Source organism: Bos indicus, chromosome 22 (genome assembly GCF_029378745.1).
Source record: "Bos indicus isolate NIAB-ARS_2022 breed Sahiwal x Tharparkar chromosome 22, NIAB-ARS_B.indTharparkar_mat_pri_1.0, whole genome shotgun sequence".
In the NCBI taxonomy this organism is placed as follows: Eukaryota; Metazoa; Chordata; class Mammalia; order Artiodactyla; family Bovidae; genus Bos; species Bos indicus.
Window position 1 is genome coordinate 46,608,099 of NC_091781.1, and position 18,787 is coordinate 46,626,885.

An 18,787-nucleotide genomic window follows, 5' to 3' on the forward strand; every position below is an offset into this window, starting at 1 on the left:
TCAGAAAAAAAGAATTTCATAAACTCTTGGATCTTCATTTTTTGTGGTGTCCAAATAGGCTAGAAAATACTCCACTGAGAAGAATGGAGGAAAAAAATGAAATCTGGAAATTTTCCCTACAATAAAACTACTGTGGTTGTTGTTAAGTTGCCAAGTTGTGTCTGACTGTGACCTCATGGACTGCAGCACACCAGATTCCTCTGTCCTCGAATCTCTCTCAGAGTTTGCTCAAATTCATGTCCGTTGAGTCAGTGATGCTCCTAACCATCTCATCCTCTGCTCCCCCCTTCTCCTTTTGCCTTCAATCTTTACCAGCATCAGGCTCTTTTCCAATGATGCTCTTTGCATCAGGTGGCCAAAGTACTGGAGCTTCAGCTTCAACATCAGTCCTTCCAATGAAGATTCAGGGATGATTTCCTTTAGGATTGACTGATTTGATCTCCCCACAGTCCAAGGGAGTTGGACTCCCCACAGTTCAAGAGACCTCTGAAGTACCACAATTCGAAAGCATCACTTCTTCGGCATTCAGCCTTATTTATGGTCCAACTCTCACATCCCTACATGACTAGTGGAAAAACCAAAGCGCTGACTATATAAGCCTTTGTTGGCAAAGTGAAGTCTCTGCTTTTTAATACACTGCCTAGGTTTGTCATAGCTTTCCTTCCAAGGAGCAGGCATCTTTTAATTTCGTGGCTGCAGTCACCATCAGCAGTGATTTTTCAGCCCAAAAAAATAAAATCTGTCACTGATTTCACTTTTTCTCCTTCTATTTGCCATGAAATGATGGGAACCGGATGTCATGATCATTGATTTTTTTTTTTTTTTAATGTTGAGTTTAAACACAGCATTTTCATTTTCCTCTTTCATCCTCATCAAGAAGCTCTTCAGTTCCTCTTCACTTTCTGCCATTAGGGTGGTATCATCTGCATATTGTAGGTTGTTGATATTTCTCCTGGCAATCTTGATTCCAAATTGTGATTCATTCAGCCAGGCATTTCACATGATGGACATTGCATATAAGTTAATTAAGCAAGGTGATAATATACAGCCATGTCGTACTCCTTTCCCAATTTTGAACCAGTCCATTATTCTATGTTCAGTTCTAACTGCTGCTTCTTGACCCACATACACGTTTCTCTGTAGACAGGTAAGGTGGTACACCCATCTCTTTAAAAAGAGTTTCCACAGTTTGTTGTGATTCACACAGTCAAAGGCTTTAGTGTAGTCAATGAAATAGATGTTTTTCTGGAATTCCCTTGCTTTCTCCATGATCTAACAAATGTTGGCAATTTGCTCTCTGGTTCCTACACTAAACAATGCTACCTCTTAAATTCATGTCTGTTTTTAAGACCAGAAAATACAAACAGTAATAAATTGAAAATACTTTAAACTACAAGGCAAAACAGACAAAAATTTTTATAGTCAACACTGTGACTGGGTCTGATTTTACTTACTTATTTTTAACTATTTTGTTAAAATTAAACCCACCTTTGGCAAAATTTCCAACTTGCATAATACTTTGTCAAGATTGATGCTTCTTCTATCCAGGTTATTTAGAAGCATCTTAAGTTGAAGTGGCAAAGAATACATGACAGTCTTATCAAGATGACAATGGAAGCAAGATCTCTGTAATCTGCAGCCATCCAAAAGATTAAAATTCCCTCTCTCTTGAAATGAGTGCTCTGAATAAGATATAACAAAATGGATCCAAGAACAGTAAATTTGGTGCATTATATGAAAAGCCTGCCAAGGCAATTGATACTCAGGGGGAAAATAGGAGTTTTTATAACTGGGTAAATGCCATGTGAGCAAAACAGAGCATAAAAAGGAAAAAGGCAGAAATGAATCCAGCAAAATTAGGGAAGGATTCAAACTTCCTTAACTTACACAAACTTTCAAATCCTGAATAGAAACCACTAGCCCTTCAGGCCTTACAAACATCAGATAAACTAGAATCATCTGTTCCATCCAGTTCAGTCACTCAGTAATGTCCGATTCTTCCACGTCATGGACTACATGGGGTCAGCCCCATGGATGCCAGGCTTCCCTGTCCATCACCAACTCCCAGAGCTTACTCAAACTCATGTATATCGAGTCAGTGATGTCATCCAACCATCTCATCTTCTGTCGTCCCCTTCTCCTCCGGCCTTCAATCTTTCCCAGCATCAGGGTCTTTTCCAGTGAGTCAGTTCTTCGCACCAGGTGGACAAAGTATTGGAGTTTCAGCTTCAGCATCAGTCCTTCCAATGAATATTCGGGACTGATTTCCTTTACGATGGACTGGCTGAATCTCCATGCAGTGCAAAGGGACTCTCAAGAGTATTCTCCAACACCACAGTTCAAAAGCATCAATTCTTTGGCCCTCAGCTTTATTTATAATCCAAATCTCACATCCATACATGACTACTGGAAAAACCATTCCTTTGACTAGATGGACCTCTGTCAGCAAAGTAATGTCTCTGCTTTTTATTTTTTAGTTGTTGTTATTTTTTTTAATATACATTTATTTATTTTAATTGGAGGTTAATTACTTTACAATATTGTATTGGTTTTGCCATACATCAACATGAATCTGCCACAGGTATATACGTGTTCCCCATCCTGAACCCCCGTCCCTCCACCCTCCCCGTACCATCCCTCTGGGTCGTCCCAGTGCACCAGCCCCAAGCATCCAGTATCCTGCATTGAACCTGGACTGGCGATTCGTTTCATATATGATATTATACATGTTTCAATGCCATTCTCCCAAATCATCCCACCCTCTTCCTCTCCCACAGAGTCCAAAAGACTGTTCTATACATCTGTGTCTCTTTTGCTGTCTCACTTACAGGGTTATCATTACCATCTTTCTAAATTCCATATATATGTGTTAGTATACTGTATTGGTATTTTTCTTTCTGGCTTACTTTACTCTGTATAATAGGCTCAAGTTTCATCCACCTCATTAGAACTGATTCAAATGTATTCTTTTTTTTTTTTTTTCTTTTTTTAATTTTTTATTCCTTTATTTCTCATGTGTTCCCCATCCTGAACCCAAGCCCAGAGATAAATCCACGCACATATGGACACCTTATCTTTGACAAAGGAGGCAAGAATATACAATGGATTAAAGACAATCTCTTTAACAAGTGGTGCTGGGAAATCTGGTCAACCACTTGTAAAAGAATGAAACTAGAACACTTTCTAACACCATATACAAAAATAAACTCAAAATGGATTAAAGATCTCAACGTAAGACCAGAAACTATAAAACTCCTAGAGGAGAACATAGGCAAAACACTCTCTGACATACATCACAGCAGGATCCTCTATGACCCACCTCCCAGACTATTGGAAATAAAAGCAAAAATAAACAAATGGGACCTAATTAAACTTAAAAGCTTCTGCACATCAAAGGAAACTATTAGCAAGGTGAAAAGAGCCTTCAGAATGGGAGAAAATAATAGCAAATGAAGCAACCGACAAACAACTAATCTCAAAAATATACAAGCAACTCCTTCAACTCAACTCCAGAAAAATAAATGACCCAATCAAAAAATGGGCCAAAGATCTAAATAGACATTTCTCCAAAGAAGACATACAGATGGCTAACAAACACATGAAAAGATGCTCAACATCACTCATTATCAGAGAAATGCAAATCAAAACCACTATGAGATACCATTTCACACCAGTCAGAATGGCTGCGATCCAAAAGTCTACAAATAATAAATGCTGGAGAGGGTGTGGAGAAAAGGGAACCCTCTTACACTGTTGGTGGGAATGCAAACTAGTACAGCCACTATGGAGAACAGTGTGGAGATTCCTTAAAAAACTGGAAATAGAACTGCCTTATGATCCAGCAATTCCACTGCTGGGCATACACACTGAGGAAACCAGAAGGGAAAGAGACACGTGTACCCCAATGTTCATCGCAGCACTGTTTATAATAGCCAGGACATGGAAGCAACCTAGATGTCCATCAGCAGATGAATGGATAAGAAAGCTGTGGTACATATACACAATGGAGTATTACTCAGCCATTAAAAAGAATACATTTGAATCAGTTCTAATGAGGTGGATGAAACTTGAGCCTATTATACAGAGTGAAGTAAGCCAGAAGGAAAAACACCAATACAGTATACTAACGCATATATATGGAATTTAGAAAGATGGTAATGATAACCCTGTATATGAGACAGCAAAAGAGACACTGATGTATAGAACAGGCTTATGGACTCTGTGGGAGAGGGAGAGGGTGGGAAGATTTGGGAGAATGGCATTGAAACATGTGAAATGTCATGTATGAAACGAGATGCCAGTCCAGGTTCAATGCACGATGCTGGATGCTTGGGGCTGGTGCACTGGGATGACCCAGAGGGATGGTATGGGGAGGGAGGAGGGAGGAGGGTTCAAATGTATTCTTTTTAATGGCTGAGTAATACTCCATTGTGTATATGTACCACAGCTTTCTTATCCATTCATCTGCTGATGAACATCTAGGTTGCTTCCAAAAATATGGAATGCTTCAGGAATTTGCATGTCATCCTTGCACAGGGGCCATGCTAATCTTCTCTATATCGTTCCAATTTTAGTATATGTGCTGCCAAAGCAAGCACTGTCTCTGCTTTTTAATACGTTGTCTAGTTTGGTCATAGATTTTCTTCCCAGGAGTAAGTGTCTTTTAATTTTATGTCTGCAGTCACCATCTGCAGTGATTCTGGAGCCCAAGAAAATAAAGTCACTGTTTCCACTGTTTCCCCATCTATTTGCGATGAAGTGATGGGACCAGATGCCATGATCTTCATTTTTTGAATGTTGAGTTTTAAGCCAGCTTTTTCACTCTCATCAAGAGGCTCTTTAGTTCCTCATCACTTTCTGCCATAAGGGTGGTATCACCTGCATATCTGATGTTATTGATATTTTTCACAGCAATCTTTATTCCAGCTTGTGCTTCATCCACTCCAGCATTTCTCATGATGTACTCTGCATATAAGTTAAATAAGCCAGGTGACAATATACAGCCTTGACGTACTCCTTTTCCTATTTGGAACCAGTCTGTTGTTCCATGTCCAGTTCTAACTGTTGCTTCTTGACCTGCATACCGGTTTCTCAAGAGGCAGGTCAGATGGTCTGGTATTCCCATCTCTTTCAGAATTTTCCACAGTTTGTTGTGATCCACACAGTCAAAGGCTTTGGTATAGTCAATAAAGCAGAAATAGATGTTTTTCTGGAACTCTATTGCTTTTTCGATGATCCAGCAGATGTTGGCAATTTGATCTCTGGTTTCTCTGCATTTTCTAAATCCAGCATGAACATCTGAAGTTCAAGGTTCATGTACTGTTGAAGACTGGCTTGGAAAATCTTGAGCATCACCTTGCTAGCTTGTGAGATGAGTGCAATTGTGCAGGAGTTTGAGCATTCTTTGGCATTGCCTTTCTTTGGGATTGGAATGAAAACTGACCTTTTCCAGTCCTGTGGCTGAGTTTTCCCAATTTGCTGGTATATTTAGTGCAGCACTTACACAACATCATCTTTTAGGATTTGAAATAGCTCAACTGGAATTCCATCGCCTCCACTAGCTTTGTTTGCAGTGATGCTTCCCAAAGCCCATTTGACTTCACATTCCAGGATGTCTGGCTCTAGGTGAGTGATCATACCCTCATGATTATCTGGGTCGTGAAGATCTTTTTCGTATAGTTCTTCTGTGCGTTCCTGCTACCTCTTCTTAATATCTTCTGCTTCTGTTAGGTCCATACCATTTCTTTCCTTTATTGTGCTCATCTTTGCATGAAATGTTTCCTTGGTATCTCTAATTTCTAATTTTGAAGAGATCTCTAGTCTTTCCCATTCTATTGTTCTCCTCTATTTCTTTGCACTAATCACCGAGGAAGGCTTTCTTATCTCTCCTTGCTATTCTTTGCAACTCTGCAGTCAAATGGATATACCTTTCCTTTTCTCCTTTGCCTTTCACTTATCTTCTTTTCTCAGCTGTTTGTAAGGCCTCATCAGACAACCATATTGCCTTTTTACACCTTTTTCATGAGGATGGTCTTGATCACTGCCTCTTGTACAATGCCACAAACCTCCAACCACAGTTATTCAGGCACTCTGTCTATCAGATCTAATTCCTTGGATCTATTTTTCACTTCCACTGGATAATCGTAAGGGATTTGATTTAGGTCATACCTGAATGGTCTAGTGGTTTTCCCTACTTTCTCCAATTTAAGTCTGAATTTGGCAATAAGGAGTTCATAATCTGAGCCACAGTCAGCTCCCAGTCTTGTTTTTGCTAACTGTATAGAGCTTCTTCATCTTTGGCTGCAAAGAATATAATCAATCTGACTTCACTATTGATCATCTGCTGATGTCCATGTATAGAGTTTCCTCTTGTGTTGTTTCAAGAGAGTGTTTGCTATGATCAGTGCGTTCTCTTGGCAAAACTGTATTACCCTTTACCCTGCTTCATTCTGTCCTCCATGGCCAAATTTGCCTGTTACTCCAAGTATTTCTTGGCTTCCTACTTTTGCATTCCAGGCCCCTATAATGAAAAGGACATCTTTTGGGGGTGTTAGTTCTAGAAGGTCTTGTTGGTCTTCATAGAACTGTTCAACTTCAGCTTCTTCAGCATTACTGGTCGGGGCATAGACTTAGATTACCATGATATTGAATGGTTTGCCTTGGAAATGAACAGAGATCATTCTGTCGTTTTTGAGATTGCATCCAAGTACTGCATTTCGGACTCTTTTGTTGACTATGAGAGCTACTTCATTTCTTCTAAGGGATTCTTGCCCACAATAGTAGATATAATCGTCATCTGAGTTAAATTCACCCATTCCAGTCTATTTTGGTTCGCTGATTCCTAAACTGGTGATAGAAGCAAGGTCCGATGCTATAAAGACCAATATTGCATAGGAATCTGGAATGTTAGGTCCATAAATCAAGGCAAATTGGAAGCAGTCAAACAGGAGATAGCAGGAGTGAACATCGACATTCTAGAAATCCACGAACTAAGAAGGACTGGAATGGGTGAATTTAACTCAGCTGGCCATTATATCTACTACTGTGGGCAGGAATCCCTTAGAAGAAATGGAGTAGCCATCATAGTCAACAAAAGAGTCCAAAATGCAGTACTTGGATGCAATCTCAAAAACAACAGAATGATCTCTGTTTGTTTCCAAGGCAAACCATTTAATATCACAGTAATCCAATTCTATGCCCCAACCAGTAATGCTGAAGAAGCTGAAATTGAACGGTTCTATGAAGACCTACAAGACCTATTAGAACTAACACCCAAAAAAGATGTCCTTTTCATTATAGGGGACTGGAACACAAAAGTAGGAAGTCAAGAGATACCTGAAGTAACAGGCAAATTTGACCTTGAAGTACAAAATGAAGCAGGGTAAAGACTAACAGAGTTTTGCCAAGAGAACGCACTGATCATAGCAAACACCCTCTTCCAACAACACAAGAGAAGACTCTACACATGGACATCACCAGATGCTCAATATCGAAATCAGAATCATCTGTAGTGGAACAAAAGTCCCAAACAAGACAGAATCATGTCTCCCCAGACTGGATGCCAGCAGTGTTGCTAGCTTAAGAAATGTCTGATTCATTCCTGATTCTTCAGTACTACACAAAGGAAGCTCTGACTCCGTGGGAGCAACAGCTTGGAGGATTCCCAGACTTATAAGTCTGCAGAAGCACCTCTCCTCCAGAAAGATCTCCAGTCTTTCATGAAAATGAATATGATCTCCCAGGGGAGAGAATAGCATCACGAGCACATGTATCTAAATCAACACACTCCTGGTACATCTGAAACCCATACATGAAAACCCAAACTCCACTCATGAAAATATAGGCAATACTGTGGCACCTCTACCCTTATCTGTGAAACAGCAATTCTTCTATCTCTCAGTTCAGATTATGAGGATATTATCTGGTCACCACAGTGAGCATCTTCATAAAGACTGGTAAGGACCTACTGAGAGCAATAATTGGGGCAGAATAAAGCTGCAGGCAAAACAGGTCACAGGTCCTTGTTCTCAAGGTTCTGACTTCAAGGTCTGAACTCAATGTGTGAAATAAAAGGACTTCTAATAAAAGATCAGAATCTCTAGGAACCTGCTAGAGAGATCACTGCCAGACTGTGGCCACCTCCTCAAAGACAGGGACCATGCTCCCACCAAGGTGTCTGGCCAGTGTCAACAAATATTAGATCAGTCATTTTAACAACACTCAGTAGTATTGAGGGGTGGGTGATTTATATACACTGAGTCTAAATCTCACTAAGAGGCAAGTGTTATTCCCAAGGTACAGATGATGAAATCAAAACTCAAAGAGATCAGATCTCTGCATAAGACTCCACCCAGTTAAGGGCCAGAGCTAGGTTGTGAATCCACGTTTCTGCCACCCCAATCTGCTAAGGAAACCAAACTGAAGACCAGTTAAGACTTGAGATATAGACTTCCAAACAGGTCTCAGTTTTCTAATCGGTAATGTTAAGAGAATGAATCAAGTCTCTTCTGAAAGTCCACTATTTGACTGTCCCTGGTGTCTGAACTACAAAGGAGAAACTAGGTCATGATCACATCCCTCCTCTGATCACAGAAATCTTAAATTTAAATAAAGGAGCCCCTACAAAAAGTTCCTGGAACAAAGTGGACCCAAGAGCATGGAAGTCACTTCCATTGTATCCAAGATTCACTGGTTCAAAAAAAACAACTTCTCTCAAGATTGGTAAAAGGAACCAGAGGAGATGACCAAAACAGGCCTGGGCAACAAGTGATTTGTTTGACTTGGCTTTGCCCCCATGCAAAACTCCAGCCTGAATAGTGTGTGTATAGCACTGACTCAAGCCAATGAAAAGCCCTTTTGGAACCAGATGTCGCATCTGAGAATGGCTTGATTTTCTAAGCTAATCATTAACCATTCTTTTTTGGCTACAAGAGTATCACAGCTTTTGTAAATTTAGCAACATTTTGGTAAATCTTCATTATTTTAAAAAATCTATTTAAAAAGTCCTCTATAAAGGAAATGTTAGACAATAATTGTGTGCCTAATTAATGAGGCTTTACCGAAAACCTAACTGATAAGAGCAATTATGTACCAAATATGCTTGCAATCTGTGTGATGAAAATACTATTCCTATCAGAGGACACTGACTGAAAACTAGGTTGGAAGAAACATTCGCAGCAGTCACCAGGAAACAATTAACTAAATGTGGACCTCAGAGGGGAACACCGTAATTTTTTAATATTTTAGATAGTTCACTGCATGAAAGGTCTTGATCAAAAAGCTGCTTGAAATTCCATTAGAAAAGAGAATAGCAAACAATTTCAGAGATTCGAAAGACAGCATGATAAAATGACAAGTGCAAAAACAGGCTTCGGGATTTGTTAGAATATTTACTCAACGGAGAATCTTTCAATTATTAAGGAATGACATTTCATTAAGCAAATTCTTTAATTAACTGCCACCGCCTTGCCAGGATGCTTCAAGATGCGCCATATTCTATGGATCTGGGGATCACCAAGGAGCATAATCACCAAGCTTTCAGTGGGACTGCACACATCCATCAAAAGTCAAAATGCTACGAGGGATACATATGGTCCCCTAACAGTGGAATTCAGAGGAAATAAGGCCAAAGTGCTTATGGAGGGAGAAGGTCATCTGTTTTAACCTGGCAATTATTTATTATTTCCCTTGCTCAAGAAAAGGAGAATTGTAATGCCAGCTAGAAATGAGAAAAAAAAAAAAGATTCCTCTGAAAGAAGGAAAATACAAAAGGAACATGTTTATTATCCAAACCTATAAAGTTCAAACAAGTGTTAATGATGGCCCCATACCAAGATCGCCATAATTTTTGCTATTCATCCATATCCATCTTCCCAAATGTACAATGACAATCCATAGAAAAATAAAGAGGGTGTCCCCAAAAACAGGAATCTCAGCCCAAATGGACAGGTTAGGGGAGGAAGATAGGAAACCATGAACTGCAGCAGTTGATTTCCATGGTGCAATCATGTAAACTCTACCCTGGCTGATTCCAAGTTACCTACATAAAGTCACTAAACATGAAACCAAGAAAAGATACTGCCTCTTGAGATCTGGTATCAGCCAGCTCCAGCACAAGCTAGAACGGATGAGAGAGACAAGGTAGCTTGGGATTTCTGATATGCAGGGCGTGCAAATGGAAGGCACTGCAATGGCCTCTCAAGAATGTCCATATCCTAAAACCCAGGACTTGTGAATGCCTTTGCTATTGTTGTTCAGTCGCTAAGTCATGTCCAGCTCTTTGCGATCCTGTGGACTGCAGCACGCCAGGCTTCCCCGTCCTTCAATAGTTCCTGGAGTTTGCTCAGATTCATGTCCGTTGAGTTGGTGATGCTATGTAACCATCTCATTCTCTGATGCCCCGTTCTTCTTTTGCCTTCAATCTTTCCCAGCCTCAGGGTCTTTTCCAGTGAATTGACTCTTCTCATCAGGTAGCCAAAGTATTGGAGCTTCAGCTTCAGCATCAGTCCTTCCAATGAATATTCACGGTTGATTTCCTTTAGGATTGACTGATTTGATCTCCGTGCTGCCCAAGAAATTCTTGTCTTCTCCAGCACCATGATCTGAAAGTATCAATTCTGTGCTGCTCAGCCTTCTTTGTGGTCCAACTCTCACATGCCTACATGACCACTGGAGAAACCTTAGCTTTGACTAAGCTGGACAGGGCAGGGAACAGATTTTCCCCTATAGCCTAGAGCAGGAACACAGCTTTGAAAACTCCTTGATTTTAGCCCTATAAAGTCTATTTTGGACCTTTGACCTCTAGAAATATAAAATAATCAATATGCATTGTTTTAAGCAGCTAGGTTTGTAGTCATTTGTCATAACAGCAATAAGAAATTAACACACTGACTAAAACCCAGTCAGACCCTTACAAATGAGGGTGGAAGTTAAAATGGTAACTTCTGGGACAAATAAACGCTGTAGGACAGAAGTTACAAAGCAGACCCCTTCACCTCACCCTGTAGTCAAATCAGACCTGCAAGCTAATATGCTTGAGCCAGATTTCAAGGCCAGGAAATTCTGTGTTTAAAAAAAAAATTTAGGTGTTTTTCAGGTTTGTCCAGGAAACTAGGATGTCTGACCCCACTGGCCCACATCCCATGAGGCAACATCAGCTGAGGAGCAGTGCAGCAGTCCCAGCCTGCGCCAGTCCAGGTTGCCAAACTCCCATCCCAACCGCCCTCATCCATAGAGTATGGCCAGGCTGGCTGCTGGACATATGAGAGTGGACAATCCCTGCTCCAAACTGAGCTCGGCTGTAGTGTAAAAGAGTGGGGATGTGAGCAGGCAGTCTCACAAGGTGGGAGGGTGGGTTTTCCCCACCCTCCTTCCCCCTCCATCACCACCCACCATGCTGGAGTTTTGGGAGGTCCAAAGAAGAGAGGTGCTAACACCCCTCCATCCCTCTCTCCTGTACTAGGACCTGCACTAGCTTTCTGCGGCTGCCACAGCAAATTACCACAAACGAGTGGCTTTAAACAATAGAATTCATTCTGCCACAGTTTAAGAGGCCATAAGTCTGAAATCAAGATGGTCCTCAGGAGAATCCATTCTTTTTCTCTTCCAGTTTCTGGTGGCCATTGGCATTCCTTTGTGTTCCTCGGCTCTGTTTTCACCTTCTCCTCTCCTCCAGGTGTCTGTACCTGCCTTGGCCTCTCTCTGATAAGGAGACTTGAGAAGGCACTTAGGGTCCACTCCAGTAATTCAGAGTAAACACTTTATCTCAAAATCCTTCCCTATGCTTGCAAAGACTGTTTTTCTCAACAAAGTGATGTTTACAAATTCAAGGGATTAGCACTTGGTCTCTTGGGGTGGCCAACATTCAATCCACTTCCATTTCCATCACCAATTTCCCTAGCCCAGGGCACTGTCTGGGGCAGAAAAGACACAACAAGAAGGGACCCCAACACTGACCGGGGCTGTAGTGGGTGCGGGACACTAAGAAGCCATACTTTCTGCGCCCTGCAACCCCACCTGCCCTCTGCATCACTGCCCTACTGAACAACCCTCTGGTCTCTTCCCCAGTGCATCAGAAAAGAAACCCACCTGTCTCTCAGACTCCAGGGTCACCATCCCCCTGTGCCCCAACCCCTCCTCCCAGGCAGCCCCCTCTGACTCCCCAGCAGGGCGGGCTCCTCCCACTCCCAGCCCAGGTGAGACCTCCTTCAAAAGGCCTTCTCCATCACCTGACCCAACAGCATCACTGGCTCACCTTCCCTTTTTCCAGGATTTGTCACTTCCTGAATTACTCATTTCATGCCATTTCATTCTCCTTCATCTCCCTCCACCAAACAGAAGCTCCAGGAAACCAGGGAGTTTTGCTGGACTTATTTCCACAGCATCTTCAAAGCCCACAGGGCAGGTACTCAGAAAAACCATAGCTAACTGAAAGCTTGCCCCATTTCACAGCGAGGATGATTTTAAGTCCTGGCTGGACACTGCTTTCTTCTACCTGGGCTTATTTTTGACAAACATGAATCAGGTAATGCATTTCTCTCCTGGGTTACCTTCAAATGTACTCTGTTAAATCACTGATGTTAAAGAAATTTTCTAAACAGACAACTATACTGTGCTGCCTTCCAGCTGGAATTCAAGGAGCCATTATATTTTCTTTAAAATGCTTTTTCCTCACCTAATTAGTTTAAAATGTTGATAGTAATCCAGAAGTTTAATTGCAGACTGAGCACTTTGGTGCTCCAAGCCGACCCCCACACACTTGAGAGAAAACCTGGATAACAACCTGTTCATGCAAACTTAGGGTATCCCAATAATTATATGGATACCTTCTGGTTTTTATTATATAAAGTACATATATATGGAATATTTAAACATTTTCAAAACATAAATTTTTCAAAATCACTGAATTGCAAAGAACTGTATTTTTGAGAGAAGATTTCTATTAAAAAGCCTATTAGTTCGGAATACAGAGATTTAATCTTTCAAAGCCTCTGCTTCATCAGTTGTAAAATATCTTCTGCAAATGGTGCGTGCTGGCTTCTTAAATCGTGCCACCTCCCTGAAACTCAAAGTGGGAGCCTAGGAACAGAGGCCACAGATCCCCAAAGACTCTATAACCCAAAAAAGGAGAGGACCGCCTAATCTGAGGGAACAGCACAAGACTGTTGGGTTTTTAACAAAGTAAGAAAATTAAAGAGGGAACAGCCACATATGTGTGTGCACACACACACGCACACACACACACACACACTCCACCATCTATTACCACAGTAAAGGATATTTTAAATCAAAAAAGAAAAGCAAGCTCAGAACAAAAAAGCATGGCCCTTGAATGGAATATATTTATGTATATGAACACCTCCCTGCACTGTTCTTTCTCTTTGGTCAACTGAGATCAGAGTAAATAAATTTAACACCCACAGACACTGCAGTATGGACCCAAGTTTGGAAATCATATGGGAAAGATGAAGTGACATATGAAAAGCAAAAGAATATGTTGGCTCACCTCTTACCCTCACCAGATTTACTCACTTGGAAAAGAGAAAGTTCCCCCGGGCAAGGCATGGCAAATCTAGCACACAAAGACAAGATAAATCTTAGCTTCTAAAATCAAAAGGTCAAGTTCACATACACAGAAGAAAATCTGAAGGGAGATGAAGTGGGCCAGAACTTTTCACTACCCCATCAGTCCAAGGCCTCTGCACTCCATGGCTGCTCTGAGGAGCTAACCTCAGCTGAGAGAGAGGAGGAGCATGCTTGGGCAGGATCCCGCCTGAGGGGATGGGATGAGGTCACAGCCGTGTCTCAGCTGACAGACACTTGGCAAGAGGTCACATATGAGGACACCTTCTCCAGGGCACTGTGTTTAATGCAGGACAATATGCTCCCATCAGACTTGTAGGAAAGACTTCAGCCAAAAGACAGAGGATCTGGGTCCTGCACCACAGCCATTGATGGTGTCAAGATCTGAGTGTCGCAAGATGAGAACCACGGTAACTACTTCTCACGCGGTCTCTGATATGATGTTCAGGTATCATGAGACACTGAAGTACTAGTGCCAGGATCTTCATCTGGTCCTGTCACCTCTAGAATGGGACATGAATCCATCAGAGCTGCTTCTTCCTGACTAAGCTGGCTCAGCCTCCCCACACCCTAGGTTGCTTCATGGCCACAGAACCGTGAACTGTTTAGAACAAGAACACTAACCATACCTTTCAGCTCTCATGCAGACATCTTGAGTAGCTCCATATAAGCCCTGCAGTGGAAGCACTCCATCATCCTCGACAAAGCCACAGCACATACATCATTCACATGCCCAATTCCCCTTTGGTGGCAGCACACTGGACACTGACCAGTACTGCCTCTCAGCTCCAGATCTGGGCCCTTAGAGACCAGGGAAAAAGAGCTCCCCACTTGTCTCTCTCAGTAGCTGTGATGTAAAGGTGAATTTTAGATCTCCTCTGTGTTTAGTCATCAAAATAAAGGCCTGCAAGATATTAACAAATACTTGGAAATACTTGCTAGACAAGATGTTAATAGTGGATGCTTGAGGCGTGGTAAGTGAAGGGTCTAACAAATTAACTTAGAGTCTTCTGGAATATGAGAATTTCCCCAGGAGACTTTTTGAATGCCAGTTTTGTTTCTGCCAGAGGCATCTTGAGTCTTTATGAGTCGTCAAGAGGGCCCCATTCCCACAAGGCTTGAGCTCCAGGGTCCAAGAGATCTCAGTAAATGCCTTCATCCCAGTATTTCCATGCGAAATGCCAAGGCTCTGAGCATCCCCAGCGTGGCAGGGCCGCCCCTGTGGTAGACCAGTTACTCATCTGACTCTTGTACTGAAAGAGCTCTATCAACAGCAGGTGCTGGAGAGGAACTCAAGGCCAGAGGCATCAAACCTTTAAGCTTCCTTTGGTCCCCTGGCTGTGTGTGTGCTCATTGCTCAGTCACGTCTAACTCTTTCCTACCCCATGGACTGTAACCCAGTAGGCTCCTCTGTCCATGAAACTTCTCAGGCCAGAATACTGCAGTGGTTGGCCAATCCTACTCCAGGGGATCTTTCAGACCCAGGGAGTGAACCCAGGTCTCCCGTGTTTCCTGTATCGGCAGGCAGATTCTTTATTACTGACTCACCTGGGAAGCCCTCTTTTGCCCCCCATTCCTATCCAAATCCCTCAACCCAAGTAGACAGCAAGATAAATCCCACTTGACATCATTTTTACTTCTATCCTAATGTCATCTGCCATTATCACATGTCCTTAATTATTAGAGGAAAGCATGCTATTTGACTCTAGCTACTATTGACTCTGTGGTGTAAAACAAGCCTGGGGGTTCTATATCCAATCCCTGCATTTGGCAGCCTGAAGGCAGCAGGTCACCCCTTAAAGTGAGCAGCAGGTCACAAGGAATTCCTTATTTCAGTCTCCATCCTCTGAGCTGTGAAAGGAAACAAACTATCCTCGGGGTGAGGACCACAGAAGAGAGAGAGTGCTGTTATCTTGCACAAGCAGACACTGATGGAGGCATCCTGTGAAGAATGAACTACAACCCAGGACAAAGACCGAGGTAGCAATTGTTCCCATATTATCTTGGGGCAGGGGCAAGGGTCTTGGGGCAGGAGGGGGCCATCATTGACTCAAACCCTCGCTGGTAAATAGCTACTTTAACATAATAGCAATGTACTAATTAATACAGCCAGAGAGGACCAGAAGAAAAGAGGTTTTATTATTTCTATTAATATTTAAAACTATCCCTTAACCTTTCAAAAGGGTGAAAAATGAGGTTTTCAGGAAGCAAACACCTGAACAGCTTCCTAAAAGAAGGAAATGTGACCCAGTTTCAGGGACCAGGAGCAGTTTATGGAAGCACTGTTAGCTCTGCACCTTCGTCCTGGCCACCGAAGCAGGTTATCTGGAGGCTCCACAAGGAACAACTGACAGTGGATATCCAGACCTTCGATCCTCACAGGTTAAAGGCTGTTTGGAGGAAACATGAAAATATTTACAAGAGTCACGTGTAAGGAGGGGTAAGAAGGAGCCGTGGAGGGCCTCCAGAGCCCAGGCGCTACAGGTACTACGTCACATAGCATCTCATTATTCCGAGTAGAATATCCTAGGAGGACGGTATCATGCCTGTTTCACAGGTGAAGAAACTGAAGCCTTGAGCCAGAGGCTGAGCACTCCATTCCCTCCACACCTAAGTACAGAAAGACACTCAACTTCAAGCCCACCTATCTCATGAGTACTGCTGAGGCTTTCCTTCATTCCCTGAGCCTTAAAAAGTAAGGCCTCAAAGTGTCTGAGGGATGCCTTGGCAAGACAGAGGTGCATGGAATCGAGATTTTCATAACATCCCTTGCAGTCTTCCTAGCTAAATAAATTCAATTCAGTTTCAGTGGTGCCTTTGCTTCAGAGCACAGCTCAGCCTCTCTTTTTAAAAAACAAATCTAATATCAGAAAACCAAAAATGTAAAAGAATAGAAAAAATGAAATCATTTACATCCTCTGAATTTAGTTTTCAGAAAACAATTTGTAAGTATCTCTAAATAACAGAATCTCTTTCATTAATTAGGCATTAATTCATAGATGACCATCTACTGTGGTAAGGAAGCTAATGACAGAGAAAATTAAAAGTAAATAATTGAGTTGCTGCCAACCAAGACCGCAGTAAGTACACCTACACAGGGGGAGGGAAGTATTTGGTTTGTAAACAATAAAATGGGTCTGAGTTTTACATACAAAGACAAGGAAGACATGCAGTACACACAGCAGATCATGGTTTCATCCAGGGATGTGGTTCCCAGGTGCTAGTAACCTGCTCTCCTGGGAGATGCAGAACACTGAGAAGCTGGCAATCCAGGAGGTACAAGGCAACTCAGGAAAACTGTCCTCCTCAAAACTGCATCTTCCCTGGTGGTCCAATGGCTAAGATTCTCTCTGGGCTCCCAATGCAGAGGGCCAGGATTTGACCCCTGGTCAGAGAACCAGTAATAGATCCCACATGTCACAACTAACAGTTGGCAGGCCTCAACCAAAAAGATCCCGCATGGCAACAAAGATCAAAGATCCTGCATGCTGTGATTAAAACCAGGCGCAGCCAAATAAATTAATTAAAATAACTATATCCTTGACTTCCCTGGTGGCTCAGACAATAAAGCGTCTGTCTACAATGCAGGAGTCCCGGGTTCGATCCCTGTGTTGGGAAGATCCCCTGGAGAAGGAAATGGCAATCCACTCCAGGACTATTGCCTGGAAAATCCCATGGACAGAGGAGCCTGGTAGGCTACAGTCCATGGAGTCGCAAAGAGTTGGACACGACTGAGTGACTTCACTTTCACTCTTTCACTTTTTATCTATCAGGTGAGCAGAATTTCACTAGCACCTCATCCTGGCAAGACAGTGGGGGAAACATGGTGTTACAGGGAAGAACTGACTCCATGTTGGATCTGTTGCTTTTAACTTTTGCTTCCCACTGTTTTTGTTCACTACAAGGATACTGTCCATACATAATGCCCTGTCTCGGGGAACCTGCCCCTCTGCCTAAATGTTAAACCAAGTGCCTTTGTTCAGGACCATGTCCACCTGTGGATGGCTAAGGGAAGAAAGAAATTACTACATCTTGCCCTCACGCTTGCCATTCCAGGAGATATCTGTAAGATTAATGGCCTTTTTACTTTACTTCTTCACCTCCCCAATCTCTGTCCTATAAAAGAACCTAGCATCCAGATCCCATCAGTTCAGTTCAGTGGCTCAGACTATCTGACTCTTTGCAACCCCATGGACTGCAGCATGCCAGGCTTCCCTGTCCATCACCAACTCCCAGAGCTTGCTCAAACTCATGTCCATCAAGTCAGTGATGCCATCCAACCATCTCATCCTCTGTCATTCCCTTCTTCTCCTGCCTTCAATCTTTCCCAGCATCAGAGTCTTTTCAAATGAGTCAGTTCTTCACATCAGGTGGCCAAATTATTGGGAAGTTTCAGCTTCATCATCAGTCCTTCCAATGAATATTCAGGACTGATCTCCTTTAGGATTGACTGGTTTGATCTCCTTGCAGTCCAAAGGACTCTCAAGAGTCTTCTCCAATACCACAGTTCAAAAGCATCAATTCTTTGGTGCTCAGCTTTCTTTATGGTCCAACTCTCACATTCATACATGACTACTGGAAAAACCATAGCTTTGACTAGACAGGCCTTTGTCAGCAAAGTAACATCTCTGCTTTTTAACATGTCTTGGTTGGTCATAGCTTTTGTTCCAAGGAGCAAGCATCTTTTAATTTCATGGCTGCAGTCACCATCTGCATTGATTTTGGAGCCCAAAAAAATAAATACTCTCACTGTTTCCATTGTTTCTCCATCTATTTGCCATGAAGTGATGGGAACAGATGCCATGATCTTAGTTTTTTGAATGTTGAGTTTTAAGCCAAAAAAGTTCTTTATTTTTTTAATTTAAAAAAGTGAGTTTTTCACTCTCCTCTTTCACTTTCATCAAGAACCCATAAGATGGTTATTTTGAGACATTAGCCTGCTATCTTGTTGGTCAGCCAGCTTTCTGAATAAAGTCGTATTCCTTGCCTCAACACCTTTTCTCTCAATTAACTGGCCTGTCATGAGGCAAGTAGAGTGAGCAAAAACTGGGTAACAGATGGATTATCATTCATGGCTGATGGGGGTGTACAGTCATGTACGCCACTGGTACAACCACTCTAAAATTAATTTAGCAACATCTATCAATATTATCTGGAGAAGGAAATGGCAACCCACTCCAGCATTCTTGCCTGGAAAATTCCATGG

At 42.2% G+C, this 18,787-nt stretch overlaps 1 protein-coding gene and 1 non-coding gene across 5 annotated transcripts in view; both read right to left on the bottom strand.

The window, feature by feature from the left end:
• The window catches only part of CACNA2D3 (calcium voltage-gated channel auxiliary subunit alpha2delta 3), an 898,858-nt gene that overhangs the window by 782,304 nt on the left and 97,767 nt on the right, over positions 1-18,787 (bottom strand). The gene's annotated exons all lie outside the window — the stretch shown is intronic.
• On the bottom strand, positions 4,492-4,598 carry LOC139178733 (U6 spliceosomal RNA). The gene has a single exon (XR_011563227.1). It is a non-coding gene; the product is annotated as a U6 spliceosomal RNA (small nuclear RNA).